This window comes from Gallus gallus, chromosome 3 (assembly GCF_016699485.2).
Source record: "Gallus gallus isolate bGalGal1 chromosome 3, bGalGal1.mat.broiler.GRCg7b, whole genome shotgun sequence".
Taxonomy (NCBI): domain Eukaryota; kingdom Metazoa; phylum Chordata; class Aves; order Galliformes; family Phasianidae; genus Gallus; species Gallus gallus.
Genome location: NC_052534.1, coordinates 21,864,360 through 21,880,058, shown reverse-complemented (window position 1 = coordinate 21,880,058; position 15,699 = coordinate 21,864,360). Strand labels below are relative to the sequence as shown.

Sequence of the window (15,699 nt, the reverse complement as noted above, 5' to 3'; positions counted from 1 at the left end):
AGGAACAGGGATAGTTCCTAAATTTAGGGCTGTCTATGTGGCAACATTATCAATTTTAAGATTAATAGGAAGGTGATTGATAAAGGTACCTAATCAAATCTTAAGAGTGTATGCTTACAGGAGAACATTTTGTTCCTTCTTATGTGTTTGAGGAGAATATTGTATCTTCAAAGTACAGAGGACTGGGTTTTTTTATTTTGTTTTTCTTTGTGGGTATTTTTTTTTAGGCTTCCAGGCATTGTGACTAACCCAATTCATCTCTAGGCTCTGTTTCCGTTCCACACGTGTGGAGTGAACAGTTTCCAAGTCTGCTTGCTTACTGAAAATGCTCCACGTTTTGAGGGGAGAAGTGACTCTGAATCTCCAGTGAGCAGCTTCATTACCACCCCACATCTGGGTGACAAGATAGGAAAAAGCAAGACAGAGCTGCTTCGTGTTGCCTGTTCTGAGGCAAATTTTTCTGTACTGCGTGCTGCTGAACTCTCAGTCTGCTGAGCACTGTGGGAAGAATAGGACTTTGGCTGGGAGATTCACTGTTACTCAACATGTTTGCTGAGTAAATAAAGTCATTACCTTTCCCTTTGAATCTGTGCAAATTTTGCTCGTGGAGAGAGGTCAGCCACAAAGGCTCTTCACTACATGCCTTTCCACTTGGAAAAGGTGAAGCCTTGTCTATGGTCTTCTAATGCAGTCACATATCACAGAGCGTGCTGCCTCCTTTTAACACCTAACTTGTTCCCTTTCTGCACAGTCATCAGACCTGTCTGCTTTTAATAAAGGCTTGTGGGACTCTGACAAACATGACTCCATCTGTCTGTTCCACTTCAAGGCTGTCAGTGTTCATTTTAGGCTGTGTTTCTTGCAGGCAATGCCTCTCTGTTAGCTGTCCTAGCAAGGTTTCTTCAAATTAGATCCAGTCAGCAGTACCGAAGAGAACAAAAACATTCACTGTTTACCTATATTAACAAGTCTATTCCCTGTAATGAGAAACAATACAAATGAAAAGTATTACTGTCCATGTAGCCCTGTGTCAAATTCATGGTTGTATCCTGATTCAGGTAATCAGCATTATCAAGAAAAGGACTTAAACATATATTTGCAGTTCATTAAAAGGCCACCTTTGAGTAAAAGCAATAAGCATGTGCTTAAATGCTTTCAATTGTGGCTTGTGAAGAAAGACTGTGGCTGTAATGGGAGACAAAGAGAATCTTGCTCTGTAGAGAGATTTGTTCTTCCACTTGCTTACTGTATTAGTAAAACCTGGCAGAACTCCAGACAAATTAAGTAGGTCAGGATATCATCTTCTGTACTTGTGAACCTTAAAAAGCAGATGAAAAAGTGAACATTTTCCTGATTTTTTTCTCCCTACTAAAGAAATGGGTTTTAAACTATGACTATCTAATGTCCAGTTCTGATCTTTCCTTTCTAGGTTAGTTGTTTCGCCTTCTCACTGTCAGTCCATAATTTGATCCAGTAGCGCTTGGCAGCCTGCAATTGCTTCATAATGTCTCCCACAATTAACTGCACAGCTCATCTCTAACTTTTTAATGAATATGCATTTTTTTGGTGGAATTGGAGAGCATTTCCTGGCAGTTTTGGTTACCGCTTGCTCTGCTTATGGTACAATCAGTATTCGCTTAAAATTCACAGGTAGGCAGGCAAAACTGTTGCTCTCATCAGCTGTAAAGTTAAGAGACTTCGTGGGTTTAGAGCTAATAATTTATTCAACCAGCGTTCAGATTGATCCTACTAAAAAAATCATCAGTGTATTAATCGTTAAAGGAAAAAAAAAGCATCAGGAATAAGCGTGGTGTTATTTACTATTCCAGACAAGGCAGCTCCCTGCTGGATATGTAGTAATGATTCAGCAGGGATAGGAAAATTCTGTAGGTATGGAATATTATGGAATGAAAAAAAAATGTCTTTATGGCTGATTGGCCAGTAACATTTCTTATTATTACTGAAATAAATTATCCTTCATGGTATTTTTAGTAAATCATATTGTTAAACTCTGCCTTTCATTATCTTTAGAAAGAACATGAGATCTCTACCTGTAATCTAAGCATTATCTGAATCTGTATATTCTTTGTTAATATAATCAAAGGATTTGTTACTAGTATTCTTGTTTCAAACATCAGTGCACGTTCTGTTCTTATAAATAATCGGAGTCTGAGCATGTGTGGCTCTTCATTGTTCTGAGCAATTGTGAGACAAGTGAGCACCTCTTACTTTTGCTTTGATTGCTCTGATAATCAGTGTCAAAAGAGACCCTCTTGGGCCTGTAGTCAGTGCACCCTGAATAGGGTAGTTAAACTTTGGAGCCTCCTGTCGCACTTAAGTTTAGGTTCATGAGGTGCCGGGCAGCTGATGTTCCCCCAGGACAGCTGGCACAGGCGCATGATGCATATTAGAAATAAAACCTCAGTTCTAGGTGTCTGACTCTGGGATGTGTCTAAAGTTAAAATCAGTTTTTGGAAATTTCATTCTGTGGCCCTATTTGTTCTGTCTAGGTTATCACTTTGACATTTATTTATTTATTTATTGTAGGTGCAGGTTTTTCTTTCCCTCTCTACATTTGTTCTGTGGGGCCCAAGTGATAGGAGGGTGAGGTGGGGGCAGATCAGACACGTCGAGTAGTAACTCCAGCATTTATACACTACCCTCATTAAGAGCCTACTTCTGGGGCACCTCTTTTGTCAGCAACACAAGTGAAGCCAGGTAGCTTTGAACTCCAATGCTTGTTTACCACTGTGCTGGGGCTAGAAGCCTTCAGGCTGAGTCAGTGGGCTACTGAAGACAGAGACCGAGGATGTGAGCTAATCACTGATGCTGCTTCCAGCAGCTGCCTGTCCAAACTACCTACGAAATCAGTCTGATAACATGCTATGTTTTCTCGCATTAAAGTGGATTATTTGGAAGCAGAGGTTATCACTATCACTATAGGATCCTGGATTTCTTTGATGTAGGTTTTCTAAAGGTTGCTCACGGGAGTAAAGATGATCAGGTCCCTCCAGATAAGTCTCTAGAAGTCCCTATAAGAACAGTGAATGTAGTAGGGAAATCAAAAAAGTGTATGCTCTGCCATCTGCAAAGTTAGCTCAAAACAAGGACAGTTTTGAATCCTTTGAGACTGCAAACCTCTTCTGTGTTATGCTACCAAAGAATAAATGCCCTGTGGTGGCACATTTGCCTTGACCAAGGGAGCCATGCTGATACACCTCAGTATCTGCTAGGAGTCTGGTGACATCAGGGGAATCCCACAACAGTATTTTGTTCAATCTCAGGGACTGAACTAGCCAATGTAAGAACTTAGTGCAAGAACAGTATTGGCTCAAAAGAGGAAAATCCCCAGGCAAACTGGAATGAAAGCCATCACACTGGCTTTGTGTATAAGAGATCTTGAAGGATGATTCCTGGAAGAGCCATGAGCACAGGATATGGCACATCCTATTTCTGCTCTTTAAGATGGGCCTGCCAAGCAGCCTAATAGCACAGGAGTTTTAGAACGTGCATAGGCATGGGGACTTCTGTGAAATGATCACAGGCTTCCTGTGACCCAGAAACAGCAGGTCTGATCTTGAGGGCAGCCTCAGGCTCATCCTGGGCAGGCAATCCAGGTACACCTTGTGTTTCCATTCAGCTTATCTACTCACACAGATCTGCTCTTCTTGATGCACACGTCAGGTCAGAACGGCATCCATCCATCATGATGACAGTCTTTTTCACATAAAGTCCTTTAAATAGATGTCTTCCCCATTTTACCATTTATTTATTAGATATTAATTGTATCAGCTTGATATGGACAAATTTCATTACGCAAATGGATATATCCATGGAAAAACACCATTTATTTTGCCAATTGTCCCTAATGATGGGCTCTGGAATCCCTGAAGATCTGAGTTGGAGGATCTTGACTGTGGTAACAATAAACTCCCAGCCAACCTCGAACTTGCATGGGATTTGCTGCTCCAGCTGTATACATGTAAGTCTATGATGCCGATGGGATTTATCACAGGGTACTCCAAGAGTTGGCTGGCATCATTGTGAAACCTCTGAATCATTTTTCAATGGTCTTTGGAACCAGGAGAGATCTCAGTCAGCTGGAAGATGGCAAACTGTGTCCCAGTTTTCAAGAAGGACAGGAAAGAAGACCCTGGTAATTACAAGTATATCAGCCTAACTTTATTGTCTGGAAAAAAATTGAAGATCATTCTGAGAGTTACTGAAAAACATGTGAAAGACAATGCAGCCACTGGTCACAGCCAACATGGGTTCATGAGAGGAAAGTCCTGTTTAATGAATTTACATCTCCTTGTATGACAAGGTTACCCACTTGTTGATCAAAGGAAGCCAGATGATGTAATCTTTTTGGACTTCTGCAAAGCTCTGGACACTGTTTCTCACAGTATGCTTCCAGACAAAATTTCCAGCACAGAGCTAGACAAAAACTTAATGCAGTGGGTGAACAACTGGCTGGTGGGTTGGGTTCAAAAGGTTACAGTAAATGGGGTTACATCAGGTTGGTGGCCAGTCACTAGTGAGGTTGTGCAGGGCTCATTTCAGGGTCAGTTCTCTTAAATATTTTCATCAATGACTTGGATTCAGGACTTGAAGGTATACTAAGTAAGTCTGCAAGCAGCACTAGATTTGGAGGAGCTGTTGACTCCCTCGTGGGTAGAGAGGCCTTGCAGAGAGATCTTGAAAACTGGAGGGCTGGGCAATCACCAACTGCATCAAGTTTAAGATGTGGAGGTCCTTGTGGACCTCTTTCAACTCAGGACGTTTTATGATTTCATGATTCTATGATCATTTAAAATTTCCTTTCCCTAGAGGTGATGTGATTTGGAATATGCTGTGAACCTGACTCTGAGGTGTTCTGGACACTATTCGTCACTTCAAGCACCAGATGTGGCCTTCACATAAGGATGGAAACTTGAAGGTCTGTGCTATGTCTCATCACCTTTTCTCTTTTCAACAGTCAGATGCATTTGATGTTTGTCAAGTCATATTCCAAGACAGTGAGCATAAACATATTGACTTTATGTTCTGTAACTAAAACTATTTATTTTCATGACTGCCTTTCATGGAGGCAATTACATGTTTGACTTAAGCCAATCTAACTAACTGATAAATTACTAAATAAATAGCTGGTGCCAGAAAGGGCAGGCATGTTTCCTAGCTGGAAATCACATTGCTGTCCCTAACCAGTCCTCAGATCTAGCAATGCTAGATGTTCCATGAGGGGCATCAGTTCTGCCTGCTAGTACAACCAAAACCAAATTATTTTTCTTCAACCAGTTCAGCAAGCTAATCCTATTTACTTAGGGCTACAGGACAGCTAGAGCTGACACGAAGAAACATGTGATTAGGGCAGGAAAAAGTGTGTGACCATAAACTGGCTACGTCCCGTAGTTGTTTATGCTGATTTTGAAACCACAGTCTCAAACTGACTGACATCAATAAGGGAGGGATTCACGCCTGGGAATTGGTAGCTGATGCAAACATCTTCAGATCACGAGTCTCCCTCTAGAGTCAGTGGAGATCTAATCAACTTTGTCAGTGGAGACTACAGTGTGATCTATCTCCTCCAAGAGTTGTATGTACTTGTTCAGATGAATTCTACACTAACAGTGCCCATTTCTGTCCATGACTATAAAGAAAACCTAGTGTGAACAACTTTGAGATTAAATCAGCATCTAATGAGGTGAGTCCTGCCCCCAAGTGTAAGCTCTGCCTGCTATAGGACAAGATTTTTTATTATTATTATTCATACTTTAAAGTGTGAGTTAAGTGAATTATTTAATGAAATAAACTGAATAATGTCAGAACGAAGAGTTGTAGCCAGTGGCCCTTCCTGCTCACAGTAGTGCTTATACCAATATACTTGAAATGTGATGTTCAAAACTGTGTCTCCAAGCCAAAATTCACATGCATAGTGGAAGTGCTTTGATATAAGTCCTGGGCAGCTAATTGTTTCCTTGGAAGCAAACAGGAGTGGTGGCGACTTTTGGAAAGCAGGGCTTTTGTGTGCATGGTTAAGCATGGAAGAGTAACTTCAGGCATTTTTCAAAAAAGCATCATCTAAATTTCTGACAAGCTAATTCTGTACAGTTCATTATGAATGGCTATTTGTATGTAGCAACTGTGAACACGGCTTCTTGAAAGCTTTGTTTGCGTTCAGCTGTTTTGTATTTACCCAGATGTTTCTGTCTTAATGTTTGGAAGAACAAATTTCACATCAGCATGGGTAAATTAAATGGTGTGTCACGGTATCCTCAGAGCCAATGGGTAAGAATCCATTTCTATCATTGCTGAGATGGCAAAGCAATTACTGTAGCTGTCCCACAAAGGGTTCATCCATCAAGTTTCCAAGAAGGCCATGTCTCTTATCGACCTATACTGAATACTATCTGGTTAGTTAACAGTGGGGTAAAGGTCTTTTTCCTGCTGTATGTCAAGCTGCTATGCAAAAAACCTGCTGTATGTAAATTATATATGACCTTAGAATTGTGTGCAGTGCCAACTAGAGTTCTAGGAAAATGCTGCTTTATTTTTTTATTAGCTGCCTATGGTGGACATACTTTGTGCCTTTGATAATTAGATAGACCAAAGCCTATCTCTTAATTGGAAATTTCCATGCAGGAAGATATTCTTGTAAGAAAAGGACTAAGTAAAAAAAGCAAAAATATGTACTTATTTGATTAGCAGCATCACAGCATACCAATGTTGTTAATGCACTGGTGTTTGCAGTTTGTATCACTATAGTGAGATAAAATCACTGTAAGTACTATCTAATATGTATATACTTACACTGGTTGTTAAAAATCAATGAATTCCTAGATCTTTGTCCAGCTAGTCTTCAGAACTTCTGTTCTTGTTAATTATGAGAGCTAACAACTTTGTGTCTAATCCTAAATGGGAAAAATGTTTCCCATGTGATATTTTGTATTTCTGGAGGTTTAACTGCAGCCTATGAGCACACAAAAATGCAGCTGATACTGTTCGTGCTTATGTTTCCCCAAGGAGTCTCAATAGGCTGAGCTGACACGGACTTCTGTGGGAGGCAAGCACAGGGGTGAATTGCCCGCCAGGTCACTCTGTGTAGGTGAACATGGAATCAGGTGTGTGTGTGCATGACCTCTCCTGTAATGTTCACAGTAGGGCAGCATGCAGACAGTGTGTAAGCTGGGAAGTGTTAGAGGAGGGAGTGGAGGAGCTGCTTGATCTCTGTTATTACAATTAACCACCATCATATTTAATGGCTTCCTGGCATTGGCTCTGGCCTGAGATAGCAATTGGGGCATCTGCGTCACTTTTGCAGTGCCACATTGCCCAGCAGTTCCTACTGGGGTGCATAGCTTGGCTGAGTCTTCTCTTTGTTGAGGTGATTCATTCTAGCCCCACATGCCATAGTGTCTTCCTGACCTTCTTTGTCTCTCTGCCTCACTTGCTGTAACTGTGTCACAGCCTGTTTGTGCTGGCTGGTTTGATACTGCAGGCCCATGGGCCATATGTGTCCCTCTCTGGCAGCCAGAACTCAACAGTTTGCACGTCACCTGATCCAGTCACAGGTAGAAAAGCAAGCGTGGATCCCATATAACTTTCAGTCTATGAAAAACCTCCCCAGGACAGTCGAGAAGGCAGGACCACAGACAGCAAAGGGGGCTGCGAGTGGTTTTGTATGTACTATTCTCAGCTCCAGGCAAGTGCTGCATCCTTCAGGATGCCCTGCCCCTGTCACAGAGCTGGAAGCTCACTGCAGGTGTCTTGTGTAACACTAAGCACAGAGGCAGGCCAGTTTCATGTTCTGTATTATCTGTTCCACCCAGCAAGGGAACCCTGTGTGGATCTGTCCCTCTGGGCCACCAGGATAGCATGCTTCATGACCTTCCCGCACAGCAAGCCGGCTAGCAGGAGCAGCAGCACTCAGCCCAGCAACTCAACCTCAGAGCACTCCTGCACAGCTGTTTGTCTAGGATAGATGGAGCCTTCAGAGGGAGCGGTCAGCTCCAGCTTTTTCTTTCAAAACTCTTCCCACACAGCCTTTGGGTGTGCCTGAGTGCCTTTATCTGCGAAGCCTGCTTGCAGCCTGCTGAAGCCACCAAGGTGGCAAAGCAGCTAATAATTAAACCTGCCTTTGCAGTTTTACTGCTGGAGAATGCTCCTGCAGCAAAGCACCAAGGAGAATACAATACTCCTTTCCATCAAGAGATTATTCAGGTACCCAAGGTAAATATTGGCCTGCATTTATTACGTTAATGTCTGCTGCTAACTACTTCCCCTGACAATTTCATTACGATCAGTTAGTTCTTAAAAATTCTCAGGGTTGTTGCTTTTAAAATAAAATGGAGAAATAGTTGTATTTACAAGATGGCTTGGAGCAAATCCTGGTTTGGGGAATTTCAAATGATCGCATAAAATGTACATAGGCATCTGTTTGCACACAGTCTTGCAAACAGGGTCATCTTTCTGCTGTGTGCTGATTAGAGGCACCATATTAGTGCACACACGTGCACACACACCCTGGGCAGATGCAGTTCAGAAGGAAAGTTAGGAGTAAGGATTCTTGGTTTCCAAAGACCTGGGAAGACACTATTGGTTTCCTGATGCTGAAGACTCATTCTGTGGTCAAAGTGTGCCATCCTGGGCTTTACTTGTTCTAGTAAAAAAAATAACGTGACTGAAAAATGCAAGGGGAATAATCCGAACAGACAAGACAGAGCAAAGGCAGCATGAGGAAAAAAATGCAAAGGCAAGTAACAGGCAGTTAATTATTTCTGCTAAATCCAAAGGTCTTGTCTACTTCTGCCAGCCTCACTTGATTGTTGGACAGTGGGGCATTTTGTGCAGATTTCTCTTCAGCTAAAAGGGCTTATTAATAAGGCATATTATTTGCAGTCAACCCAAGGGTACTGCTTCATGAAAATATTCCTCTCCAGCAAATAATAAAGCACTTGCTCGGTTTCAAGACTGTCCTCAAGTGTTCCTGCTGGATGGGCGTTAAACTCGTATGGCATTATTCCACTGAATCATCCCCAGGGAGAGCAGCAGTGAAGGATGGTAGGGGAAAAGGATTGGAAATGAATGAACACTCTAAATCAAAAACACAGGACTTTGTATGCAGCCCAGGCCACAATTGAATCAATGATTCCCCTGGGGCCAGGATTCCTCCCACATTTACAGTTGAAGGACAAAGCCTTATAATCTTCCCCTAAGCTTTGTAATCTTCAACATCTTTCCTTGGTTTGCAAACCTCTCAGTTTCATGTCTGGCAGATACCTCCCGGAGCTGTGAGCACCCGTACTTCCACCCATCTGGTATCAGGCAGACCTGGAAGTTAGAAGGCTTAGCTTGGGAATGGGGAAAACTCTCAGCTTTTGTCCAGAGCTTTTAGTAGGATAGCGAGAGGATAGTTTTTAGTAGGATGTGCTTTGCCAAAAAGAACCTTTCCTTCACAGGTGCTCTGAAGGAAAGTTGAAGAAAAAAAAGTTCTGAAGTTATCGCTCCAACGCTGATCTTTAGGAGCTGTAGGATTGGAATAACCTCAATCTGTGACTCAGAGAATCTCACAACAAAGACTCCCGAATAAATTGTGCAGTAGCATTTTGAAATCTGGCCAGCAGCGATAGGCAGGTTCCAGGTCACGGGGAGGCAGTCTCATTCCCCAGTACATCAGCCCTGCAGTCTGCTGTCCCTTGGCTGCCGGTGCGTTCTGTCAAGAGCAACCACAGTCACTCAGATCCAGATATTGGGAATGTTTCAGAAGTGGGTAAATAACATTTTTACCAGGTTCAATGCAAAAGTAAAATCCTGAAGTAACATGCTGCAGTTAGCAACAACATCAAGGGGTCAGTGGACTTTCTGGCAACAATGATTCTTGGCCCACAGCTTTGCAAAAGATTCTCCCCAAGACTCATAGTGGAAGAAGTGATTATGAAATGGTCGTACATTAAAACTCTCCTTTACTACAGTGACATGGAAATCCTTTACTTCCAACAATGCTGAATTAGGGTTAATGTTTCTACCATCCCAGACAAATGGCAACAAAACCCTATGGAGCTGTAAGTAAACTGCTGTTGTTTAAATAGCCACTCCTGCTCCCATGCCAAAGGGGGATTCTCTCAGACAAAATAAAAAGAGGGGAAAGGATGTCAGATATTATCACTTGATACCTCCTCAGTAATGTGTGTAGAATTACTTAAAATTATCCTTCTTATTTTTGAAGTAACCACTTCCTAAAACAAAAGAAAGTTCCTCAGATCTGGGCAGCCTTGATGAGAAGACAGAGCGCTGAGTGCGCACGGTGGCAGCCTCACCCTGTGACAGTAGGAAGCCGGGCTATCAGGCTGTCAATTAGAAGACTGGTATTAAATTAATTAAGACAATTAGAAGGGTGGATGTTGCCACAGAATGACCCAATATCTGTGCAGAGACAATGTATCAGTTTGGGTTTTTTTTCTCCTAGCTGCCTGCTTAGAACAAAAGCCTCATTGCCAAGTGATGCAAGTCCCAGGTATGAGTTTCCCTAGAATAATTCACTGGTTGAGCAATGTCTAGTGTTCTTTTCTTGCTTTTTTTGTTTGTTTGTTTGTTTTAATTTATCAAGGGCAGGAAAGGACCTTAGCAGTAGCCAGGGTCCTAAACATGTTACATGCAGCGAGGAGCAGGTAGTGCTGACACTGGGTACATGCCCTGTTTCTGGGTGCTGCCAACGTTGAAACACAACAGGATGATTTACAGCATGATAAGGAGTTCAGTGTGGCACTAAAAAAGAGAGCAGCTACCATTCCTCAGAGGCTGAGTCACTGGGGAGAATGAGCCTGTAAACTGGGGAAGTGGCTAATTGTTCTGTGTTTGGTCAATAAAAAGGAGGGTAGATGGCAGTTCTGTGTTTGCATACAGTGAAAGTTGTCCTTACCATTGCAAAGATTTGATTTTATCCTCCATTTTTTTTTGTTAAGGCTTCCCATGTTCGGTAAGGGAACTATTGGCAATTTTACTGTAGGATCACTAAAAATATTTGTTCACAGCCTGGTTCTTTGAGATACTGGATTAGGAACAATGCTGACAGCATCTTTGGTAGTATTTATATGATAATATCTGATTTATATGATAATAACAATAGTAAAACCATACTGAACATACACAATTTTTCTCCAACTTTGTACCAATGCCAACTGGTTACATATAGTATAAATATATCTTTACAAGTCCAATAATAACGCCAAAGTTATGAACAATTAAATAGCATTATTCAGCATGTCATATATTCCTCTTTAAGTTCTTCATCGTGGTATAGAAATTCCTTCAATCTCACTTTATTAAGGTGAAAAAGTTTCAAGAATGTTGTCCTAGCTGATGGTATGGAGAAACAGCCTGGTAAGGGGGATAGGGGCAGGATGAAGAGTCCCTGTGGCCCAGAGTGAGCCTCTAAAATAGCTCCCATTTCTGACAAGGAGATTGGCCTTCAACTGAGGCAATGCAGATATGGCAGGCTGCTTGTAAACACTGTAAACCATTGCAATAATTGCAATAAGCTTGGAATAATTGCAATAAGCTTAGAATTGATCCTTGTTGCAAGCGCTGTTTCACTTCCAGAAAGTGGCCTTGCAGCTGGAATCTGAAGTGTAAAAAATGGGATTTAAAAAAAGTGACCATTAGAACATCTGGTCAATTTAAGCCAGGCCCTAGAATTTTATGTAAGAAGCTCCTGCAGAGCCAGCCTTGAAAGCAAAACTCATGGTTACTGGCTGGCAAAAACCCAGGGCTGAGTTCCCTGGCTGGGCTTCTCTGTTCAGTTGAGCTCATTCCCTGGAGCACAAGCAGAACACCAGGCTTCCAAGACAGTGATTAACCCACCACTTCTTGCCAACAGTTAACTGTTTTGTTTGCACCCACAGCCATGCCAGCAGCAAGTGCGAATTAGCAGCAGTTACAAGACCAGTCTGCCATGGATTCATTTAGTCAGAACGTGAGACAGCAAAATAAACAGGGAAAGAGGTTAAGAACATGCACAAGTGAAGGCTGTGGTTGTTCCTCCACAAATTCCCTTTCAAGCTTCTGAAATAAGGCAGCTAGGGCTCTGCCCAGACAAATTCCCTGAACTTAGGCAGTGCAGGGTCCTGTTTTCAATCGCTGAGTTAAAATCAGTATCAAGAACAAATAGTTTCATGCCCTTTCCCTTTTTGAAAACACATGGAGGTTCACCGACTGTGGCTTTGCACAGAGGTGAAGTTCCGCTGTAGCCACCAGTCTCATTTTGAAACGTCAGGCATCAAAGCAGGAATTTGGTTTTGAGGAAGAGTGGGAAATTTAGAGAAGGGAGTTCCTGTGGCATCTTACATGGAGATTTAGTGACATGTTCTTTGTCGCTCACCTGTATTCATCACACTGCTGATCCGTGTCCATCGCACGGCTGAAGTAGACTAAGTGAAAATAGAGGGTGAATACCTTACAGGTAGATGGATCCATTTGGGTGCATCATACAGCAGCTCTTCTCTGATCACACTGGTCCCTCTAGAAAGGAGCATGATGGTGAGAAGGTTCTCCTTGCTCTCAGTTCACCCAGAGAAAGAAATTCAAAATGTGCCCTAAAGGTAAGACTATAATAATTCTTATAAAACTAAGTTATTTTTTCCAATCAACTGAATACTTCCTTGATTGTATCATTTTATTTAATGCTAATGCTTCCTCCTGCTTTTAGTTGCAACCACAAAGCACTTGCATCCAGCTCAAGCTAATTACGTGGATCATTGCCATAGGAGGTATTTGCTTCACCTCCCACAAAATCATTATCTGTCATGATCTGCCACTTGCCCTGGCGGCTTTGTTTGTGTTATCATCCAAGTCTCAGAAAGCCCATATTATCTTTCCCCAGTGGCATCTAACGATTGATTAGTAGCAGTCAGAAAAGACTTTAAATGGCAATTAGCTCTCAAGTCGGTCAGTGACTTTAACACTCATATTTGTCAGGCATCTATACTTCCTGGATGACCTAAATAGGGACCTAGCTCTGGGGTCACTGGAATATTCCCTAATGGTCTGTGAAGAGCTGAGAGGTCAGGTATACAATAATACTTCTATTTGCAGTTGGATGAACAGAAAAAGTGTATTCAGCGTTCCACAGTACTATATACATCTCCAGAGAGGTCTGTCCAGACTTTCTGGAAGGCTACTGATGTGCCTTCCTGTCAAGGAAGATCTGATTTTGTAGAAACCAAGATTGGGAGCTCTACCTAAAGTGGCTTGTCTTCACTTCTGTTGAGAAAGGTTGATGAATTGTTCCTGCTGTGTCTTTGGCAATGCTTAGTCCACAGAGAGCCAGCAAGTGTAAGTATTTACAGGTGTCTAATGCTAATGAAGTTGAAGTCCAGCCGAAGGTTCAGTGAATTTGAAGGAAAGCTTGTCATTGGCTTTCCTGAGCTTCTGCTATGTCCTTGGGACTCAGACTGATACGTATGTACAAAAAAATTGTGTTATGCATAAGCTTGCTTCTGCTGACCTTACAAGAGCAGGACCTGCTGAAAGAGCTGATTAATCAGATAGAAAAATAAAAGTTTAGCAGCTACCTTTGCAAATAAAAAAGTTTTTCAGATTTATATGAATAATGGGAAAAAATTACCAACTCTAGCCATGTACTTGAGCACCTCTTAAGTACCTGCCATGCTCCTCATCAGTCTGCATGCTGCAGACCAAGATTTATGACAAAAAAATGCATATGAAAATTGATAGCAGAAACTGCATTATTTATTATTAGTCACTGCATGTCACGTTCAGTGCTCGTTGTGTGAAGCACTCAACGTCTGCTGATTTCTGTGTTTTGGATCCAATAGTTGAGAGTGGGTGCAGCCTGGAAGCGAGATCCAAATGGCAGGAGTCCATTTTGTAGCATGCAGAGAACTGTTGTTTCCAATAAAACTTCATCCTTTTATGGCAGCTGAGCCACAGAAGCACACTTTGTCTTCAAAAGAAGTCAGATAAAGGTGTTGCTGCCTCATGTACAGTAGCTTCTCTGCATTGCTGATCTGGCTGAAAGCAATGTTAAATGAAAAAGCAGTATGATGTGCTGCAGTCTGTCAGAGGAGCTTTTTAAAGTTGTAAAGGTTAATAGTTAGCCTTCACCTAATTTTCAAGTAAATATACAAATAAAACTCACTTATTTTACCTGATGTGGGTTATAATGTATATAGCCTTAATTATGCCAAAGTCTTCCATGGTGTTGGAATGGCTCTTTCAGCAGGTTCCCAGGGCAGGTGTTGGCTTCCTTCTGCACCCAAAGCCACAACTTCATGGCTCCTAGGATTCCTCTGGCTTCACATGAGTTACACAAGGAAAGAAGAGGACACAGACACAAGAGTGATAGCAAGGAGCTTCTCTGCACTGTATTTTGTACTTTGGGGTATCTGCAGGTAGATTCTCACAGTAAACAGCTGTGAATCGGTTTGTGCCAGAGCACTGCCTCCTGGCTTATTCAGTGAGAATGAAGGGGGAAAATGTGAATTTCCCCATGAAAAAATAAAATTATAATTAGCTGTTCCAGAAGATTTATCCCTCCTGCTGTTCTGTAATGCAGTACAGATTAAAGGATTTATCAATATTCTTGTTTAGGAATGAGATCCGTGGTCCTCTGTGTTTAAGCCTGATTTCTTCTAAATGTTATAAATCTGGTAAAAATGCAGACCTGTACAGGATCCCAGCACCATCTCTGAGCTCCCCACTGTGACAAGCCTGATAAGGATGGAACTAAGGCACGAGACGGTCTTGATTAAGATCACACACAAACACTGAAGATCAGGGATTTGAGCCACAGCTTTCAAAAGTGGTGCAACTTCCCTTCGGATCTACCCGTCAGCTAAACAGTGTTCTGTGTGCACAAAAATTCTGTCGTTTCAGAGACTGTGTCATTTGACTGCCCACAACTATAGACGTTATTAGAATTCCTGATACCGATACTGAAGAGTAGTGAATATCTCAGTATCCAACAGTGTACGCTATTATTCTCACCCTGCATGCCATGTAAGGGAAATGCCTAAGCTAAACCTTGTGTGTATGTATAAATTTACCCTTATTTTTAGGAATTAAGTATACTCATTGGTATGATGGCAGTGCTTTGCAAGCAGTCAATGTTCCCATAAATATTCTATTTATTTTCCTGCATATACTTGAAAATTACAGTCTAAGTGTGATTCCAGTGCTGCACACATGCTCTCAGAAGACTATTATGCTTTAGTAGGAATATGTGACTTCCAGGATTCCAAAGCAAAAATCTCAAGGCATAATGAAGACAATCATCAAGATGCCTTCCCTTGTCTGACACATGCTGGTAGGAAGTTCTTACTCCAAAAACCTCCAAAAAGACTGCATTTATCATATTAGGTCAATAATACTTCAAGAGGACATCGTGGGTAATGCATTTCAAATAGCTCAATTCTACAGCTGTATCTTAAGCTGTTTTCATGTATTACTGCCATCATGATTGATAGTTGGCATACTCTCTAGCATTTCCTGTTCATAATAGTGTAATTGTTAACTAAGATTTTGATTCAACTATCTTTACAAACCATGGATAAAAGATGCAAAATGGCAAACCACAGATAATTGCAATTATTTACACCAAGTACAAAAGCATCCACTGCCTAAATATACCAATATCTTGGAGTAAACACACTTTCCATTTTCTGAAACAAGACAGATAAAAAC

The 15,699-nt window shown here is 41.6% G+C and overlaps 2 long non-coding RNA genes across 11 annotated transcripts in view; both read left to right on the top strand.

The window, feature by feature from the left end:
• Window positions 1-15,699, top strand: part of LOC107052945 — a 47,827-nt gene that overhangs the window by 2,271 nt on the left and 29,857 nt on the right. For 3 of the 10 annotated variants that reach the window (XR_006938987.1, XR_003074652.3, XR_001465787.4), the window contains exons 2-4: window positions 4,831-4,939; window positions 10,466-10,513; window positions 12,458-12,596. This is a non-coding gene — a long non-coding RNA (uncharacterized LOC107052945). Of the gene's footprint in view, window positions 1-4,830; window positions 4,940-7,023; window positions 7,122-10,465; window positions 10,514-12,457; window positions 12,597-15,699 lie in introns of all 10 variants that reach the window. The other 7 variants (XR_005858106.2, XR_003074651.3, XR_003074650.3 and 4 more) reach the window with 3 other exon arrangements.
• LOC121110156 lies at window positions 12,603-14,538 on the top strand. Its single transcript, XR_005858111.1, has 2 exons — window positions 12,603-13,329; window positions 14,237-14,538. It is a non-coding gene; the product is annotated as an uncharacterized LOC121110156 (long non-coding RNA).